Here is a 5,763-nt window from a genome sequence, read left to right on the forward strand (position 1 = left end):
ACTTTTTAATTCGAATATTCGATCTACTTTTTTTCATAAAAGTTGTACAACTTTTGATATAGCAGGTGGGTACCTGCCTAAAAATTATAATGCTAGACAAATAAATACCGTTATACATTCATGGTTTTATAATATTTCATTGCAAACATTACCAAAGCAACGACATTGCATTATGTGCCACAAAAATAGACGAACAGCATATTTATTAAGTGCATTGAATTAAATTGAAATACCTTTTATCAGTAGATAATAGTATAGTGAATCAATTACACATTGATAAAATTAGGATAAATATGTAAAAATTAAATTTCACACAGTGAGTTTAATTATTTAAAATTATTTTTAACAATTTTTATAATTTTTTTAAATTTCTGTCCTACAGACAAGTGATTCTGCAGATGGAATGTATTTTGTGGAAGATGGAGTGGTTACCATAACAGTTCATGGAGATGATGGTCGTGAAATAGAAGTGAATAAAATTATAAAAGGCGGATATTTTGGTGAATTAGCTCTGGTGACGCACAGGTGAGTGAAAATTATTTTTCTAACTATTTATAGGGATTTAATCTAAGAAATCACAAAATCGAACATATTTAACCTTTGATTTGGTATATTGATTCTAATATCGTCTATTTTTTAAAGTTAATATTCTTACAGTTGAAGTTAATATTATTATCAAATGCTAATTAGAAAATACTTCAAAATTTAAATTTACCGATATTTTAATAATTAAATATAATAGTGTATCGAACCGACCGAACCGTTACTTTATTATTTCTTGAATGAATACTGGAATTCTGTACAAAGGCCTTGTAAGATTAATATTTCCTGATACTAAAGTTTTGCTTGAGATATGCTAAATCTAGCTAGATTATTATCATGTTATATTATTTTGCTTTATATGCAAAATATTTAAAAATTTGAAAATTTATATAACACTTTCTAAATTTTTACTAATTATTGAAATTTCTCCACCAATTATTCAAACTTGATTTTATTTGTTTGTTATCATCCCAAAATCTGTACTTCTTTCTTATGACTTTGCGCAAAGCATTTGCACATTTTTCAAAATTCGTCCACAAGCATCTGTCTATAAATCTGAACAATTTCTGAAATTTTAAATCCACTTAGAATTTTTTTTACCGCTATTCCATAATTTAATTTGCTATCTAGACCACGAGCAGCATCAGCCTATGCCCACAATAACGTTAAACTTGCATTTCTGGACGTCGATGCCTTTGAGCGATTGCTCGGACCTTGTATGGAATTAATGAAAAGAAATTTTGATGATTACGAAGAACAATTGTTGCGAATTTTTGGCTCAAAAACCAACATTAGTGATCTTCGTGGTGAATGAATGGATGAATGTCTTGCGAATGAAAAAAATCGATGTTGTCTTGGCATGATTGATGTTGTTACTCACTCCTGATCCTTAATTTTTAATTTGTCAACTCAATATCTCCGTATAACGTAGTAATACTTTTTATTCAAATAAATCTATTTTATCATTTACGTTATGTTATCTTTGATCCATCTAATCTAATCTAATTATACACAACAACCGATTGCTGTATAAATTCTTGAATAATTTGATAATAAGATAATAAGTGATAATAACATCTCTAAAAGCATATACTGAATTATTGACCAATGATAAGTCATTATGTAATTCTACAATTTATTCAAAATCTACAGTATTATCTAATTCATCGCTTCAATATCAATAACCTTGTGTTTATACCGAAGGGTTAAAATTATAATATCGCCTTTCAGAAACACTGGATTACAATCGCAAAATTATTATTAATGTTTAAAATTAATCAACTACCATTGGACTACTTTTTATACATAACAGTATTTATTTACTACCATTCATTCATCGAATTCAAATATGCTTTACATAAGTTTCTATGTCGAACAGTGAAATTTAAAAACTCGCACTTATATAATTAATATTTATTATTTAAACTGATTCGTTGGATTTTTAATGAAAATCTTACGATATGTGCTAAGCAATGTAGTAATGATTAATTTCAACGTCTATAGTTTGCAATATCTGGGTTACAATACATATAACAACATATTGAATGAACGCAATAATACGTCGGCGTTCCATTTGGCTTATTTATAATCGAATTAAATATTTATGTTACCTGTAGAAAATAATGTAAACACGGGATAATTAATGTTAAATCATTTGTTCAACAGTATTCATACAAAATAGCGCGTTTTAGTTCGAAAAATAGTTAATTTAAAGGAAAGAAAATGATGACCTGTGTTTGCCAGGTTTTTCCAGTTTAGGTTTCATCATAACCCTTTAGGTTTCATCATAACCTTGTATTTTAATTTTCTGAAAATCTTTAAATATTACTAAAAAATTTGTAAAAAAAGCTTTTTTACGTAAAGCTTAATTTTTATTTCATTGTTTTTTTATATAATAGAAACTTAAATTGAAGTTAAACCCTTGGTCATTTGGAATCCGCAGGATAAAGATCATAATTTAATGGAGTTAAAAGATTTATGATACGTTATGGTCTAAATATCCAATATACATGATTATGTACTGCATATCTCAGTTTACATCAATTAATTTAATTAAACAACGCGATTTTCAAGGTTTGAATGCAAGAATGCCTAAGAAGCACCTCCAGCAATTTATTCTCATGATCTTGTAGGCGACTGATAATGCAGAATTGACAAATAATCGCAAATTGACTATCTGGTGCTGCTAAATAATTATTTCAAAGTTATTAAATATGATTAATGATTCGATCTATGTCGGAATTGAATGGCAGATTTGAACTTAAGGTGGATAGTGTTATTTGCAAGTTTATATCTCTTGTCTATGGTTATTTGTTATTTCTTGGACATGTTGCTAACCCTAAATTAAGTCGTAAATAATGACTGATATGAACCAGAAATCAGTGGTTTGACACCATTTTATTAGAATTTCACGTAACTTAAAAATTATTATGCCTGCATTTAAGATGCAAGTTGGTCCAAATAGCTTTCTCACGGCTCTCCAAGGCAGAAATCAAATCTGGTATAACTGTCAGGTCCTTCAGGCCACGAAGAAGCCATTGAAAATAAATTTTGATCAATCTATTACCAATTGACTATTACTATTACTATTTGTGAATTGTTTCTCGTGTTCTGCAACAATAGGAAATCAGAAAGTATTTTGCGAGAAGGCGTACAAATACAAATCAACGATATGTATTAACAATAAACATTATTCCATAATACTTAGTTGCGTCATTCTGATCTGAATTTAAGACAAGATCTAGATTTGTGACCCTGGTTTACTTTCAATTGATATGTGTACCACTGAGTGAGATGTGTACAGCTGTCTTGAGGGCAATCATGGACATATGAGTTATGGATAAGTTAATCAGTAAATTAATATTTTATGAAATTAAAAATATGAACTCATATTGATGGTATTCATACATTTGTAATCAAGGAATATATTCAAAATCCTAATGTTATCTCGATAAAAAATATAGGTCGATGATCCAGCCATGAATAGTTTTTTTATCACACAATATTTTTTATAACACTTTGAGAAGGATAACTTTAAAGTCTTGAAAAATACAAAAATCTGCTGATCATTTACGTTGATTTTGAGATATAGCCCTGGTTATGTTCTGGTCGAATTCTCTGGCAAGTGAGCTTGGATGATCTTCGAGGCGACTTTTGTACTTTCCGAATAAGTTCCTATTGCCAAAAATTATTTCCTGGCAAATTATCGCTAGGTAGATTTATATAACAATTTATTCATGCATCAGGTCGTCGAAAGTGACCAGCTAGTATTCATATTTTCCACAATTGAAAATATGAATTATCATGTCGGAAAAAGAACGTCTTATTACACGACATTTTCAACTATATTAAACAAAATCGCTTCATAATGGAATAATGAGACAGTAATTTAGTCATACATAACCGTCTTTGATTGTACGAGACGCAATGATTGAATATTTTTTTACTTTCACCGCTCGTATTTGAATTTTAGAGTTTGTATTTTATATTACTCAATATATTTTAAACCGATAAAAAATGAACCAGGCGAATTTCGTATAGGGCTTATGTAAAAAATATGTGTGATATAATTAACACGTTTTTGATTATTATTCTCATTTTTTAATGATAGCTTTAATGTGCTTTTAAATAATCTTTATATTGAATAGGAACAAACAAATATATATTACATAAGTTTATTCAATAATTATTTTGAAGCACTGTTTTATGTTACTTAGTTTATTTATAAAACTAATTTGTAGTCCTCACATTCAAAATATGAATTTAAATCTTAGAAGCCTATATAAAAAATATGATTTTATAACATAATTTTTATTCCTAGTTTAAAAGTCTCAAAGTATTTGTAGTACTACGAATGTATATAATAGAACTACGAATGTATATAATAGTACAACGAATATATATAATGGTACTACGAATATATATAATAGTACTACAAATATGTATATATATTAGTACTACGAATGTATATAATAGTACTACAAATATGAATATATAATAGTGCTACGAATGTATATAATAATTCTGTGAATGTATACAATAGTAGCACTACAAATAGTACTTTTTACTGAAAAACTTATTATATATAATAAGACCACATTTCAGCAACTTGATTTTCATAGACCAGCCAGTAAATAATTAAAACCAGCCAGAATTTATTTAAAGACCAAACGAATCAACATTTTTCTATAAATCGTAAAAAATCATTCAATATCATCATTGAATGTATATCTTAAATAGATCACTTTATTTACAATTTCTAAATACTTTCTTAAATTTATTCCAGATAAATTCTAATCCATAAATCTAAATAATTAATTTGGAAATTTTAAATCTGGTTGATCTTAAAAAACTAACTTGAGACCTAGACAAAATATTGAATCATATTTCATAAATGCAATTGAACCCCAGGAGGTCTATCTCATTGAATCCAGCGTATCAAAAATACAATAAGTGTTTTCCTAACTTTTTTTTCATGTTAATAATGTTAGAACAATTCAAATTCGAATCTAATAACAGTCTTGGCATTTATGCATAACTTAAAAATTACATTGTCCATTACCATGAACCAGACAAGGTCAATTGGTCAGAACGTGATCGAGATTTTACATAATGATTATATTGTACATTACCGTCTGAGAGCAATTTGCGAATTGAATTAGATTTCGTTATTAAAATTCGTAACGGTAATGTTCTTAAGACGTAATTTATTATCTATAATGAAAATAGAGGTCAAAGAAAATTGTTGGGCGCTTAATTGATAATTTGCTATTAATTTTTTATTTGTTTTTGAACAGCGATCAGAACTTAAGAAATTGTGATGGTTCTTGACTACGGCCAATTTTTGAAAGGCGACCTAAGGGATGGTTTATCTCTATTTAATATATATATTTTATTCGAATTTTTTTAATAGTGATGATATAATAGTCAACATGTTGCAGGAATATTGGAACGGGATATTTTCGTTATTGTATTGTATAACAATAAAGTAATTTGATAAAGGTGAAACATAATATTTCGCAGATTCCTAGATTTTATTCCCCAGATATAAGATTTCAGAATCCATTCTAAATCATAATAATATCGTGATCTTATGACATTTACCAGTTTGTGGATATGACAGGACATGTCGGAAATCTTAGCCGAGACAGAAAATCTGCGGAAATGATAAACAATGATAGTCGTCTCTTGGGAAGTTGCACCATAAAGAAGGGATTTGAA

Source organism: Ctenocephalides felis, unplaced genomic scaffold (genome assembly GCF_003426905.1).
Source record: "Ctenocephalides felis isolate EL2017-DRISC unplaced genomic scaffold, ASM342690v1 CF-g0.4_SCAFFOLD_03570, whole genome shotgun sequence".
Classification (NCBI taxonomy): Eukaryota; Metazoa; Arthropoda; class Insecta; order Siphonaptera; family Pulicidae; genus Ctenocephalides; species Ctenocephalides felis.